The 16,289-nt window shown below is 41.1% G+C and overlaps 1 protein-coding gene across 6 annotated transcripts in view; it reads right to left on the bottom strand.

The window, feature by feature from the left end:
* Positions 1-16,081, bottom strand: part of nck1b (NCK adaptor protein 1b) — a 69,352-nt gene extending 53,271 nt beyond the window's left edge. The window contains exons 1-2 of one of the 6 annotated variants that reach the window (XM_026944727.3): positions 15,922-16,079; positions 155-229 (exon numbers count right to left, since the gene is read on the bottom strand). The gene's annotated coding sequence lies outside the window, so the exon portion shown is untranslated. Of the gene's footprint in view, positions 1-154; positions 230-15,921 lie in introns of all 6 variants that reach the window. The other 5 variants (XM_026944728.3, XM_026944726.3, XM_053234581.1 and 2 more) reach the window with 5 other exon arrangements.
* Between the last annotated feature and the right edge of the window lie 208 nt (positions 16,082-16,289).

The following is a 16,289-nucleotide window of genomic DNA, read 5'->3' as shown; positions in this document are numbered from 1 at the left end:
AAGTGAATCAGGGCAGCTGCAGGGTAAACACCGAGACAGGTGCATCATTATAAATCAGTATCTGTTCACATCCCTAACACAAACTCTGCTAAAAATCAGCCTCATGGTGTAAAAAGATGCTAGCATGTCAGTCTGTGCTAGAGAAAGCAATTACCTGTGTTCCAGTGTTAGTAAAAATCCAGCAGGATGATCCTCCTTCTCTTTTACACCGTCTTGTCTGTCTGAGCAACTTCAAGTGAAACAAAGTGAACATTATTAACAAAAAAATGGAGAAGTGAAACAAGCTCCACGTGAAGTAAGACTACATTAGCAATGCAGTAGTTCTCTGAAACCACAACTGTTTTGGTTTCTTTGTCTCTCCCCCACTTCACTCATTATAAAAATGATAAACACCTACAATCTACAGGAAGAACCTGTGTTAAAGAGGCAATGGTTTCCTAAAATAAACTAAACTGAGTTAAAAGTAGACAATGGTGTCCTAAAAGAGAAAAAAAAATGAGCTAAGAAGAAACTTTGGTGTCCTAAAAGAGGCTATAATAATATAAAAATGAAATACTGGTATCCAAAATGAGACTAAAATATGCTAAAAGGAGACTTTGTTGTCCTAAAAGAGAAAAAATGAGCTAAAAATGGGCACTGGTGTCCTCAAAAAGAAAAACAACGAGCTAAAGAGACACTGGTGTCCTAAAAAAAAAGAATAAAATGAGTTACGAAGAGACACAGGCATCCTAAAATAGACTAAGAAGAGTCACTGGTGTTCTGAGAGAGACTAAAATAAGCTAAGAACAGGCACTGCTGTCCTAAAGGTGCATAACTGTCCTAAACGAAGCTGAAGAGAGTCACTGGTGTCCTAAAAGAAGCTAAGAAGAGGCACTAGTGTCCTAAGAGAAGCTACATAGAGGCATTTCTGTCCTAAAAGAAGCTAAACAGAGTCACTGGTGTCCTAAAAGCGGTTAAAAGTAGCTAAACAAAGGCACTAATGTCCTAAAAGAAGCTAAGATGAGGCACTGGTGTCCTAAAAGAAGCTACATAGAGGCACTTATGTCCTAAAAGAAGCTAAACAGAGTCACTGGTGTCCTAAAAGCAGGTAAACGTATCTAAATAGAGTCACTGGTGTCCTAAAAGAAGCTAAACAAAGGCACTAGTGTCCTAAAAGAAGCTAAGAAGAGGCACTGGTGTCCTAAAAGAAGCTACATAGAGGCACTTATGTCCTAAAAGCAGGTAAAAGTATCTAAATAGAGTCACTGGTGTCCTAAAAGAAGCTAAACAAAGGCACTAGTGTCCTAAAAGAAGCTAAACAGAGGCATTTGTGTACTAAGAGAAGCTAAATAGAGTCACTGGTGTCCTAAGAGAAGCTACATAGAGGCATTTCTGTCCTAAAAGAAGCTAAACAGAGTCACCGGTGTCCTAAAAGCAGGTAAAAGTAGCTAAATAGAGTCACTGGTGTCCTATGAGAAGCTAAATAGAGTCACTGGTGTCCTATGAGAAGCTAAATAGAGTCACTGGTGTCCTAAGAGAAGGTGATGTTCTTTCATGTTACATCAGCATTCATTACATTATGCCAAAAGTATATGCGATGTACAGTGATATTAATAACATTTCCCCTCAATCTGTTTTGCTGCTAAATCAGGACAAGGAAGTAGCCAAGAAAAGGCACAGTGATGAGTGGACATGAATCAGCGGGTGGGAGACGGGATCCCGTGTATGTAAGACATACCCTGATGAGCCAAAACATTACCTCCACTCGTATATGAAGGTCTGGGAAATATTAGACAGGAAGTGAACAGTCGGGTCTCACAGTCTATGTGATGTATGCGGGACAAACGGGCAGGCATGAAGACCCGAGTGACTTTGACAAGGGTAAATCGTAATGTCCAGATGACTGGCTCAGAGCTTCTCTGAAATGGAAAGGCTGGTGACGTGTTCCCGGTCAGCAGTGGTGATTACCTACCGAGAGTGGTCCGAGGAGGGACAAATCACAAACTGTTGACAGGGTGCTGGACGCTCAAGGCTCACTGATGCACAACAACAGCGAAGACTATCCCGTCTGGTCCGAAGCGACAGAAGAGCTACTGTGGCACAAGTCACAGAAAATTATAATGAATGTGTAACACCACAGTGCATCGCACCCTGCTGCGGATGGGGCTGCGTAGCCGCAGAACGGTCAGCGTGCCCATGCTGAGCCACCTCGGAGCAATGGAAGATCACCTGGTCCGATGAGTCCTGGCACCGGGATGCCCTGTGGGAAGAAGACAAGAAGAAGACTTCTGGGAAACCCTAGGTCCGGGCATTCATACTGACGTCAATCTGACAAGCGCCACCTACCTAAACATCGCTGCGGACCAGGTCCACCCCCTCATGGACCTGCTGCCCTGCCCTCCAAATTCCCCAGATCGCAATCTGTTCAAGCATCTGTGGGATGTGCTGCAACAGCAAGTCAGATCCACAGTGGCTGCGCTCCATAACATAAAATGATCTGCTGCTAATGTCTTGGTGCCAGATACCACAGCACACCTTCAGAGGTCTTGTAGAGTCCATGCCTCGGTGGGTTTTGATGGCACATGTAGGACCATATAATGCAGGTGGGTATAATGTTTTGGCTCATCGGTGTATGTGTTAGGCCACATTCAACCCTCTTATACCTCACGCTCCACCCTCCTGCACCCCGCGCCCCACCCTCCCGTACCCCATGCTCCACCCTCCTGCACCCTGCGCTCCACCCTCCTGTACCCCATACATTACAAGTCTGCACCATCACCTCATTCAGCACCATGAAAAGCCATGAACAAGGCAGTACAAGTATCACAACATCAGCACAAAAGATGGAAAGATGGAGTGAGCGTACGGTATGTCTCAGTGTTCAGTTTTTAACAGTAAAGGACAATGTGTGACACACACACACACACACACACAGCCCTGACTGACTGTTGCACTGAGTGATCATTTATGTGTAATTATTTTTGTTCTATGTTTTTTATTGCTATTTGTGTAAAAATCTCTGCCACTGCACTGTAACTCAGAGAGAGAGAGAGAGAGCGAGAGAGAGAGACAGACAGACAGAGAGAGTGAGAAAGAGAAAGGGTGAGGGAAACAAAAAGAGTGAGAGAGAGAGAGAGAGAGAGAGAGAGAGAGAGGGAAGAAACAGCAAACAAGTGCCACGTCACAGCAGTGTCCTGATCATCTGCACAGAACAGGATGTGCAGTTCAGCTTACAATATGAGAGAGAGAGAAAGAGAACAAAGGAATACCAACAACAGACTTATAAAAGCACTGACACCTACTGATAAAGAGGATAGTTAGTAACAAAGTGTTGTGGGCTGGGAAAAACCAACCCGACGTTGGTGCGAGTAAAATCCGGAAAACAACCAAAAATGACCAAAAATCTGATTTGGGCCTAACATACTTTGACGTAAATACTTTAAGACGATGATAAATATATCTCACCAAAACAACATGGATATGTTTGATCATGTTGTTGGAGTGCTACATGATTTACAGCAGCGTTTCTCAAAGTGGGGTCCGTGAAGCAGAGCCAGAGGGTCCAGTTTTTTTTTTAATTTTATTACAGTGGTGGAAATCACGAGCCACATTAACCCATGTTATTAGGTTTAAGGGTCCAAGCACCAACGTCAACTCAGACTTAATGTGGAAATGCTCAGGAATAGAAAGCTTTATTATTCTCACGATATCAATATCACATCATCATATCATCCGGTCCTACTTCTTTTGTGATAAAAACTGAAACATTTTATTAAATACACTAACGTTAAATGGCGAGTAATTCAATGAAAATTAATTTTAATTCAGAAAACTGCACACTTAGGCTGATAATTAAATCCACTGACTGATTAAGGGAAATGTTCATTTATCCATCAGATATGAACAGCTCGCTCTCTCACTCACTCTCTCTCTCTCACACACACACACACACACACACACACACACACACACACACACACACACACACACACTGTCTCTCTCTCTCTCTCTCTCTCTCTCTCTCTCACACACACACACACAGTCTCTCTCTCTCTCTCTCTCTCTCACACACACACACACACACACACACACACACACACACACACACACACACACATTTTACTCAGACACACTGCACTGTCTGAACAGTGAACAATGCTACAGGATTTCAACTCTCACACCTTCACATAACTGTTCATCACACATGATCTATGCTGATAACACACTCCGCTTATCTTTACACCATATAAACGAAAGTGCTTTGTTGAATTAAGATTTTTAAAAAAAATACACATCAATCTCTTGTATGATATCATTTACATACAGACATTCTTACAGCAGGTTAGTTATAAAACTGTAGAGACAAAACACTACTGTCTGGACAGATGATGAGGCTCTAGCTGAAATTCTCCATGATTTCTCTGTGTGTGTGTGTGTGTGTGTGTGTGTGTGTGTGTGTGTGTGAGTGAGAGAGAGATTTTAGATCGTGAATGATTTACGCCTCCATGGTCTGTTTTTAGAGAGATAGTGAGTTCTATGATACTTTTAAGTTGCAGTGAAAACACTCAGACATGGCACTCCAAGCCGTTTTAAGAAGCAGATGTTACTCTAGTCACTCGTCCAGCTCACGTTCTCCCTGACCGCAGACAGGAACACAGTAGCATGGGCTGACAACATGGAGAAGCCTAAAAAATTAAACATCCGTTATAGGAAAATGCTGGATTTTACATAACGGACACGGCGCAAAACAACGGCTGTTTGCAAAACATGCAAAGGCAAGATGTCGAGGAAATACAATAAACGTGTTTAACCGGCAAGAAAGCAATCCAGAGAATGTTATCCGAAATCCAGACAACACGTTGAACACACGTGAAAAGCATCGCAGCCAGAAACAGAGGTGAAGTGAACTAACGTGCTTGAAAAAGACACTCCATGAGAAAACGAGAATGTGCTGGAAAGATGCAGTGATATTTTACCTGGCTAACGATATAACAGCCATTACAACGATCATAATGAGGGTTTTAAGCAACTTCTAAAAACAGATTATCCTCTTTACGACAATGCTAACATTTTCCTAACACTGCTGCTCCTCAGCCGTACACAGAATGCTGTAAGAAACGCAATAAAAACCAAAACTGCAATACGAATCACTTATTTTAAAATTGTTAAATAAAATATAAAACCAATTCAATAATATACTCAGTATTTAAACATATTTAAATACTCACTCGCATGTCAATCAGTCAAATCTTTCCACTTATTCCACTTTTAAACACTGAAAGCATTATTAGAATTCACATACTTATATATTTAATGTTTTATAAATACACTATCCATGCTGACTGTTTGCATTTTAGAAATAATCGTTTACATTTTGTTGGGAAGTGCACTTTATTAAAACTTGTTTCAAATGTATTTTGGCTTAAGGTGTCTGTTATTATTTTACTTTGAGGTTATGTTTCTTAATAAAGCTACATTTTCATTAATAGGGAAATTAGTTTGGTGATTCTGTTCAGTAACGTCGCAAAAATACTCTTAAAAAGCAACGTGGAAAGCAAGAAGGTGATAACATCACGTATCATGAGTCACCCTGAAATCGTGAAAATCGTGATATGAAATTTCTGGTCAGATCACCCAGCCCTAGAGGGAAAAGGGTCTGTATGAATATTTGCCCCTGCCCCTCACCCCTCGTCCCTGCTTTGGCCTCTCAACTCAGATTTGGGGCCTCAGACAACATGGCTGTGTCTCCTTCTCTCTCCGTCTGTCTCTCTCCCACCTTAATGAGAGGTTGTGGAGAGACCTGTCAGAGAGACGATAATTACACAAACTACAACGTTCACCAGCAACAGGCCTCACCCCCTACACACACACACACACACACACACACACACACACACACACACACACAATCAAAGCGATGTTCTGTTATTAGTGTATTGTACCAAAAGTTAAGGGTTGGCCTTAGACACGGTGACGTCACCATGGTAATGCTTTACGTTAAGTTTCCACCATTATTGCGCCATCACATGTTTAAAAACAAACGAACAGGAAAGCAGCTCAGGAAATACGTTTTTTCTTCTCAGTTTTAACTTTCATTGAAATAAAGCTCGTCATGAACAATCCAGATTTCCTTGGAAATGAAATTTCTGTACTGAATCTGGATTTTCATTTTTAGACTGCACTTCACGATTTCTCACTATAAACCAGTTTATTTATTCACTCTAATCAGAGATGTCATGAATCCGACATAAATATCACCTTCTGAAAAGAGCGCTGCTGAATTCTGCATTCTGATTGGTCGGAAGGTGGTGATTAATTTCCTATAACAGCAGCTCTGAAAATAATTCTTCTTCTTCTTCTTCTAATGTCACTGCAGATTTATATGAACACGCCTGCGTATGGAAGGAGTCTCCAGTGTCAGTGCTTTATAACAGTCAGTAGGATTTCCACGGTGGGAAAGACCTCGGGACTTTCTGGTTTTTCTGTTGCAGGTTGTGGGGTTTTTTTTTTTTGTCTTATTAACTTCAAGAGAATTAAAAAGAGAGAGAGAGAGAGAGAGAGAGGGACTGGTGAGGGAATGAGGGATTTATTGCTACTATAATGTGTGTGAGAACAGGAACTAACTTGCCTCACAGATGTTCCACAACATTAAATGTAACTATAAACTGATTAAAAAAAAAAAACGACATGTTCTTTAATAAATAAACCTTTTTTAGTGTTGTCACATCGCTGTGGTATTAGAGTTATAAAACACTTCAAGGTGTGCTGTTAATTTAAAAAAAAAAAAAAAACTATAAAAATGATCCGAGCTGATAACAGTACCTTCACTCTGATTAGTTTCCTATTCCAGCACACCCTGCGATGTTTTATTCCTTAGTAAATCCTTAGTTATTCCTCACTGATCTTCAGTAAGCCTTTTAATTCAGGTGTGATAAGTACAAAGTGCTCATTTTTAATTCTCAGGTGTGTTTCATTGTTTAAATCAGAAAAAAAAATCCTAGTAGCTGATTTGATTTGAATCACATTTTATAAAAATGTGCACGACATACATAAATATATAAACAATAAACACCACTCAGTCCTAGCTGAACAGCACATGGATCAGCACAGGTGTGTGTCATTAAGCCTGACTTTCCTGGAATCAGTACACCGTGAACACATCACCTCTGGGTTTCAGGACCTTGTTCAAGTGCATGACGTTATACAATATACATAAAGTCTGAAAGGTTGTAAGCATGAGATATAGAGAACAGGGAAACGGAGCTGTGTGGTCATCACCTGTGAACTTTCGTTACCCTTCACCACGGGGTTTACTTGGTGAAAAATGTGTGTGAATTCTGACTACTCATTTACCAGGAAGGATCGTGGACTTCCTCTCTCCCCTGACGAGCACATGAATGTGGGAGTCTGATAAATGACTTCTACTGCTTCAGGGGAAGTTCTGTGTGCTTGCCCAGTCACATCGCGCGGTACACGAGAGACGCACTAAAATAAGCTCCGCGTAGGCTGCAGTCATTCATCCCTCTATTCAAAATGAAAAACAATATATACATATACACATACATAAAGATATATATATATATATATATATAGGTATGCAAACGAGGTGTGCAAAACTATATTTACTTTTGTATTTAATACAGTAGCACTGCATTTTTAAATGCTATGTAAAAAAAAAATATATTTTTCATTATAAAAAATATTACTATTTATTGTATATATTATATTTTACAAATATATTATAATCTGTAACATTGGAAAATTGTAAAGAATGGCACTATTTTTAAACAGTGTATGATTTTAAGGATCAAGGACATCTCCTCAGCTGCTTTAAGTCAGTTTGTAATTATTTAAAAGAAAAAAGAAAGAAATTTATAACTAAATGTATAAGAAAAAGTTATATTATACGATATATTTACAATATCGCAGAAAAACATATTGCAACATAATTTATCATGATATTGATATTATATTGTCATATAGTCCAGCCTTAATCTGAGTGGCTGAATAGCAAGACAGATTAATTTAAATTTAAAAAAAATATATATAAAAACGGCGATTTTAGTAATTTTTTTTCTCTTCAATATATGGATCGTACGAAAATCCCGAAGACCCCAATTTTGATTGACGTCAGATCCTGATGTAGTGCTAACACGGATCACTAAGTGACCTTTTAAAAATAGCAAGAGGATGAGAAGTATATGTTGATCACTCAGTGCAGATGTCCAAATCGTAAAAAGTCTAACGATGGTAGCTGACGTTAGCTAGCGTTTTAGTTAATGTGGCTGGCTGGGTCAGTAATGTTAGCTACAGGCTCTTTTTCCCCCAAAAGGCCTCCGAGGCAAAACCCGTCATTTCACACTGAAATCTACTGCAGTGGCATTTCTTCATATTTCTGTTCATGAACATTTGATTTGTAGCAGGCTTGTGCAATACTGATCTGTCCCTGCTTATGACATTCAGTTTTAAAACAATCACGGTATATGATTTCATCGTCCAGATCCGATAGCCTAAAAAAAGATGGGAAAATGAGCATTTCCACCACTCTGAGTTTAAGAAGAGAGGGAAGAAGAAGAAGAAGAAGAAGAAGAAGAAGACTGCATGAGCAAGTGTGCGGTTACACTGAACGTCTTCACGGCTGGGATTATCTATTGATTATCTATCTGTTCATTTGTGCTGATATTCACTTCACTCTTGCTAGTGCTTGATATTGCTTAATGATCGCACGAGGCTCATTTCTAGTGTGTGTGTGGTGGAGCAAGTAGAAGCTACTCAATATTTTACTTGATTCGTTTTCTATTTGAGGGAGCGTCATGAAAAATTAAAATAAATTCAAAAGAGGTGTAGTTGTTTCCTATTTTCATTCGAAAATGAAAGAAATGTACAGAGACCCAATAACCGAGCTGTGACTAACACTGCAAATAAAACACCTAAAACAAATAAAACAAACTGCGCACACACACACACACACACACACACACAAACACACAAACACAAACACGTTACCTGGAAGTGTGGATTGTTTTGGATTCAGAGCCGAAGCCTGTTTGACTCATCAGCTGAACTGTATTTGGTGACGTTGTTGTACACGGTGACGTTAGTCTCGTGAATCAGACACACCAGACGCATCTTAAACTGAAATCCACCGCGAGAGCTCTCAGAAAGAGCTAATTACCCAAACAGCCATAAAATCTCAAGCTGCTCCATCTCAAATAATCTATAATCAACCTTGGCGTTCAGGTTCTTTTTCAGGTTCTGATTGGACGCTGCTAACAGGTTCTTGTAACAGGATCAATTTTCTACCAAAATGACGACTGAAGACTTTCTAAACAAGGCTTTCTCTAACACGATAGTTCACATAAAAATGAAAATTCTGTCTGTTTACAGCAGAGGAAGTTTCTCAAGGTTCTGGCATCCAGGAAATGCACACTTTAGCACCATTTTGAAAAATAAACCAAGACCTAAGGCAAAATAAACTCAGAATGTAATAAATGAAGCCTGCATACACTGTCCCTCTTCCTCTGCTGTAAACAGTGCAGCGCTTCTGGGTCCGGTTGTATCGCGAGTGCGTCCGCTCTCACGTCAACACAACACGCATGGTTCTCACGTGAACGTGTGGCTGAGATCTGAGAGAAGTTCTTTTGTGAATAAAGACTTAAGTAAAGTTTTTTTTGTGCAAACAAAGCATTCGTATCGCTTCATAAAATTGAGATTAAACCACTGGAGTCACATGGATTACTTTTACGATGTCTTTGTGAACTTTTTGGAGCTTGAACATTTTGGTTACATGGACTGTCAATGGAGGGACGGAAAAATCTCCCAGGTTTCATTAACAATGATTTAATTTGCGTTCTGAAGATGAATGAAAGTCTTATTGGTTTGGAGCCACATGAGGGTGAATGACTAATAACAGAATTTTCATTTTTGGGTGAATTACCCCTTTAAGTTTTTTCTCATATATGTTCATACACTTCTCAGTTTTTCCACATCCAAGCTGTCAGTTGCACAAAAACAGCAGTCTGTATTTATCCCACAAAATCTGTCCATCTTTTCCACGTGTTGCTGTTGATCTGAGCTGACTGGTGACTGACTAGTCCTTCTCATGACTAATCTGTAGGCCAGAACTACCTTTATTATACAAACAAACACGAAGAATGCTACAGAAGGAAAAAAACCATCAGACATTTGACCTTGCTGTGACCTTGACCTTGTTTTGAGCAATTTCTCATCCGCTCATCTGCTGGTTACAATGATAATTCCCTATAAATCCTACAAACGTTCAACCACTCCTTCATGAGACATCTCGCTAATGAGAATCTCGGACAGACGCACAGACACACTGACTGATGGATGGATGGACTGATATCAAAAATCGTAGATGAAAATGGGTCCTGAGTTCCTCCTGACCATGAGTGTGTAAGCAACATCTTTGTACGACAAACAGGAAAGAAGCCATTGAAGAAAAACTAAGTCAGACATTTGACCTTGCTGTGACCTTGACCTTGTTTGGATCAATTTCTCATTTTCTCTGCTGGTTAAGTTCCATAAAAATACTACAAACATTCAACCACACGTTCTTGAGGTTTCACGCTAACATGGACAGACCAACATCAACAGTCGTAGCTAGCCAAAAAGGGGTGGAGTTCCTCCTGAACATGAATGTGTAGAGCCCTATTCGGACAGGATTAAACGCATATGGGGTCTTGAGGTAATTTAATTCATAATAACTGCTGTCAGGTGCCTATTTAGTCCCGTAGTGCATGTATCAGTGTCCCTCCCGCCGATATCAAACACTTCCCGAGTCATGAAACGAAAATCGGATGCTTCTCGTACACTTTGTGATTATTGTTTTATTGTATTGTCAGATTACAGCTGGAACTTTGGTTCGTCCTAAAGTGAAATAAGAGCCAGCGTCTCTTCTCTACTCCAGCGTCTCTTCTCTACTCCAGCGTCTCTTCCCTACTCCAGCGTCTCTTCTCTCTTCTCTACTCCAGCGTCTCTTCTCTACTCCAGCGTCTCTTCTCTACTCCAGCGTCTCTTCCCTACTCCAGCGTCTCTTCCCTACTCCAGCGTCTCTTCTCTCTTCTCTACTCCAGCGTCTCTTCTCTCTTCTCTACTCCAGCGTCTCTTCTCTACTCCAGCGTCTCTTCGCTCTTCTCTACTCCAGCGTCTCTTCTCTACTCCAGCGTCTCTTCTCTACTCCAGCATCTCTTCTCTCTTCTCTACTCCAGCGTCTCTTCTCTCTTCTCTACTCCAGCGTCTCTTCTCTACTCCAGCGTCTCTTCTCTACTCCAGCGTCTCTTCGCTCTTCTCTACTCCAGCGTCTCTTCTCTACTCCAGCGTCTCTTCTCTACTCCAGCGTCTCTTCTCTACTCCAGCGTCTCTTCGCTCTTCCCTACTCCAGCGTCTCTTCGCTCTTCTCTACTCCAGCGTCTCTTCTCTCTTTCCTACTCCAGCGTCTCTTCTCTCTTTCCTACTCCAGCGTCTCTTCTCTACTCCAGCGTCTCTTCTCTACTCCAGCGTCTCTTCTCTCTTCCCTACTCCTGCGTCTCTTCTCTCTTCTCTACTCCTGCGTCTCTTCTCTCTTCTCTACTCCAGCGTCTCTTCTCTCTTCTCTACTCCAGCGTCTCTTCTCTCTTCTCTACTCCAGCGTCTCTTCTCTACTCCAGCGTCTCTTCTCTACTCCAGCGTCTCTTCTCTCTTCCCTACTCCAGCGTCTCTTCTCTCTTCTCTATTCCAGCGTCTCTTCTCTCTTCTCTACTCCAGCGTCTCTTCTCTACTCCAGCGTCTCTTCTCTACTCCAGCGTCTCTTCTCTACTCCAGCGTCTCTTCTCTCTTCTCTACTCCAGCGTCTCTTCTCTCTTCCCTACTCCAGCGTCTCTTCTCTCTTCTCTATTCCAGCGTCTCTTCTCTCTTCTCTACTCCAGCGTCTCTTCTCTCTTCTCTACTCCAGCGTCTCTTCTCTACTCCAGCGTCTCTTCTCTACTCCAGCGTCTCTTCTCTACTCCAGCGTCTCTTCTCTACTCCAGCGTCTCTTCTCTCTTCTCTACTCCAGCATCTCTTCTCTACTCCAGCGTCTCTTCTCTCTTCTCTACTCCAGCGTCTCTTCTCTCTTCTCTACTCCAGCGTCTCTTCTCTACTCCAGCGTCTCTTCTCTCTTCTCTACTCCAGCGTCTCTTCCCTACTCCAGCGTCTCTTCTCTCTTCTCTACTCCAGCGTCTCTACTCTCTTCTCTACTCCAGCGTCTCTTCTCTCTTCTCTACTCCAGCGTCTCTTCTCTACTCCAGCGTCTCTTCTCTACTCCAGCGTCTCTTCTCTACTCCAGCGTCTCTTCTCTACTCCAGCGTCTCTACTCTCTTCTCTACTCCAGCGTCTCTTCTCTCTTCTCTACTCCAGCGTCTCTTCTCTACTCCAGCGTCTCTTCTCTCTTCTCTACTCCAGCGTCTCTTCTCTCTTCTCTACTCCAGCGTCTCTTCTCTCTTCTCTACTCCAGCGTCTCTTCTCTCTTCTCTACTCCAGCGTCTCTTCTCTCTTCTCTACTCCAGCGTCTCTTCTCTACTCCAGCGTCTCTTCTCTCTTCTCTACTCCAGCGTCTCTACTCTCTTCTCTACTCCAGCGTCTCTTCTCTCTTCTCTACTCCAGCGTCTCTTCTCTACTCCAGCGTCTCTTCTCTCTTCTCTACTCCAGCGTCTCTTCTCTCTTCTCTACTCCAGCGTCTCTTCTCTCTTCTCTACTCCAGCGTCTCTTCTCTCTTCTCTACTCCAGCGTCTCTTCTCTCTTCTCTACTCCAGCGTCTCTTCTCTCTTTCCTACTCCAGCGTCTCTTCTCTCTTCCCTACTCCAGCCTCTCTACTCTCTTCTCTACTCCAGCGTCCCTCCTCTACTCCGGCGCCTCTTCGACTGCTTGGACGCCATGTTGCGAACGGCGTGTCAACACGTGACAGTGTGATGCAAAAATCTGGGTTTGTAGTTAATACAACTCGCTAGAAACTCACTGCTCCTGTGGTCATTTGTCCGGCTGTGAGATATTAGTCACTGATTTGACATGTAAAAAAAAAAAAAGGATTACAGACGTCCCACTGATAAACGAATCCGAATAGGGCTTAGAGAACGTCTCTGAATGACAAACAGGGAGGAAGCTATAAGCTCTCAGTGGCAGGGGCATGTAAAATGTGAATTTAGAGCTATATTGTCCCAAGAAACAATTCTTACAATCAAAATCAGATAATGATCTAACGATAGAGTGAACTGTTTAAAAAGTCTGATGAAACCGTAACCCTTCCACATGCTCGTGTCACTGTGAGCAGCGTAATTGAGGACATGTGGAGTTCATTGCTCCGAGTACAAATCTCCAGATCCTCATATAAACCTGAGCGTGTGTGTGTGTGTGTGTGTGTGTGTGGAAGTCTTGCTGAGAGCCGGCTTTAGTTAGAGAGAGAAAACAGAAACTGGTGTTGGCAGACTAAACACAGATCTGACCGGGTTTATCAGCTGGATATCGGTGTGCTCGGAAAAACTAAATCATATGAGCATGAATGAATGAGTTATCCGCTGAATTATCTGTGCGAGTCTCAGAAATCTTAGAGAATACAGAAAAGGTGCCATAATGCTCAGCTTGGGAACCATACTGAAGGTTCAGCATTTCTGATTTATGAGTCTAAAGCGTTCGTCTGTCGAGCATAATCACTAAACTGTTACTAAACTTCTCTATTTAAGCTTGATCTGTTTTATGGCTCTGTACTGTCAACAGAAAGGACGTGAATTACAACCAAAAGAAACCGAGCTGACACTAATTACTTCCTCATTTCACACGATTACTCTTAGCTTTTAAACATCTAAACATCCTCTTACACTCCAGATATCAGCGCCACGAAAAAGATAATGATGTAAAAAATGATGCAATGCAAAAACAATGAGAAATAAACTGTCACACGCTGAAGGACTCTCCCCGAAACGTCCTGTTTCTCTGGAAACCGTGTCCCACCCTCGATTTTTACTATTATTTCTCCTGGTATTCCTGAAGTACGCTGCAGTGAGGAGAGAAGAAGTGGATAAAAAGAAGCACATCTAAAATTTGCACAGGAGCATTTAGACAAATCAGAACTCTTTTGGAACAAAAAGAGAAAAAAAATACAGCTCTCTGGCAATAATGCAGCTTGTCATGTCTGGAGAAAGAATGGCTGATTCCAAGAACACCAAGCACACAGTGAAGCACGGTGGTGGGAGCATCATGATATGGAGCTGCTTCTCTGCATACAGTACTGAGGTATTACACATCGTTGAAGGAAATATGAATGGAGCAATGTACCAGGACATAGTAGAGGAGAATTTAATCTCTGAATTGAATTTACTCCAAATATGCAGCCAAAACAACTCAAGAAGCAAATTAGCGTTGTGTCTGAAATCGCATACTTGTGTACTACTCTAGACAGTTACCGAGTACTAACCCTGACCAGTTGTCCTATTATGGTTACTGTTTGAATTTTAAAAACCTCTCAAACCCATTTAAAGCTCTGTTTTGCGTACTAGTGCTCTGGATTTTCTAGCTTAGTAAATACTTTTGAGTGTCAGCTCAGAGCTTATTGATTTGAAACACAGATCATGACAACAATCACGACAATGGCAGAATGTTTTAAGAGATACAGAGCTTGTCAGTGTGTTTAACATCACCGGGCATAAACGTTTTCCACAAACTTGGAAACCTGAAACCGGAGATATTTAGGCTCTGATCTAGTTAATATCGGGTTTTAATGTTCCGGACGTACATAAGATACGCAGAGAGCGTGTGAACAATGCCGCTTGCATTTCCATTGTTTCTGCACGCAGAAGCAAAATTCTGTGTCAAGTATAAAAAAAGTAATACTTCTACAGTATTACACTGATATGTAGTGTACACATCCTCTTCCACTTCCTTATCGTTCTTTTCAGTCTGACTGGTGTCAGATATCAGCAACATTTAAATGAGTAAAATGATTTATTATTATAATAAAATATATCACATCACGAAACATGACATGCATCTTCATATTTAGTTTGGACTAAAAAAATAATCTCATCACCGTTTCACTTCGCCGTGGTTACGGCAAGTTTCTCGTGATGGATAGAAACTATAGTTTAAAAGAAACAGATATTTTAGGTCCTAGATCATCTGAAAAAGAATTGAGATTAATATGCGTAATGAATTGATTTAGAATCACATTGTGGCATCCTGAATAGCAAAATCAATTCAATATTGAAATAAATATCCTAATTAAAGGTTTTGATTAAAGAGGATCAGATGTGATGTACTCTAAAACATTATTTTTAATAAAAATATGAAAATTATTTACAGGGATGATATAGAAATGAAAGTCTTTATAGGCATGTGCTTTTCCTTTTTATTCTTTATTATAATAATTATTATTAATATGTACCATTTTTAGGAGATTTAGGACACTAGACATGATGTTTGTGATTATTATTTTATTAAAAACATGCTTGGTTAATATAACTAGGTAAAGCTAGTCAGGTTAACTTAACCTAGCTAACACAAATCTCAGCTTGCGAGCTACATTTTTCCTTCTGCATCATTGTTTGAACCTTTAGTTTGTCCGAATATTCACTAAAAATCTCTTAGCACAAACTCTGAATTAAAATAATCTCAATTTTACTCCTCACTTTTCACGCTCAGTGCAATTTCCACTCGTTTGTCCTCGCCATACAGACATTTCCACAGGCCGCATCCTAAATACCCCACACTTACACATGTAGTGCACTAGATAGGGTGCACACGTCATTATGACGCGCCCTCTGTAGTGCACTTGGACATAGAGTAAAGAGCGCGTTTGTAATACAGCCGTTACTGATTACCTGTTAGCATTCCAGCGCTTTTCCAGGGCTAGCAACTAAAAAATTACAAGCCAAAAAGCAAATAAAGGTTTACTGAAAATGAAATAACACTCACCTTACCTGCAAGATAACGGTTTTGTCTGTTATTTGTCCGGTTTATCTGCACAATTCTGTGTATAAGACATTTATCTCCACTCCGCTGATGTAGAACCGCTCACCGTTCGCCTTTATGGGAAGCTTTTCCAACGTTATTTTCCTTGACCGACAAATCCCGCCTCTTGCATTACGATTGGCTATATTTACACACTCGGGATTGTCTTAACCAATCATAGCACAGAGAATGGGACACATTAGCCAGTCATATAACTCGGAAGGCGGGACTTTAGAGAAATGGTTTTCCAGTATCCAGAGTGTCCAGCGTGAGAAATTCCGCCTCCGTTGCCATTAGAGACCAGTCCTTGTCGATTCTCATTGGTTGCCCGT

The sequence above is a fragment of the Pangasianodon hypophthalmus genome, chromosome 1 (assembly GCF_027358585.1).
Source record: "Pangasianodon hypophthalmus isolate fPanHyp1 chromosome 1, fPanHyp1.pri, whole genome shotgun sequence".
NCBI lineage: Eukaryota > Metazoa > Chordata > Actinopteri > Siluriformes > Pangasiidae > Pangasianodon > Pangasianodon hypophthalmus.
Note: the sequence above shows the minus strand (reverse complement) of the source record. Positions and strands in the feature narration are given on the sequence as shown.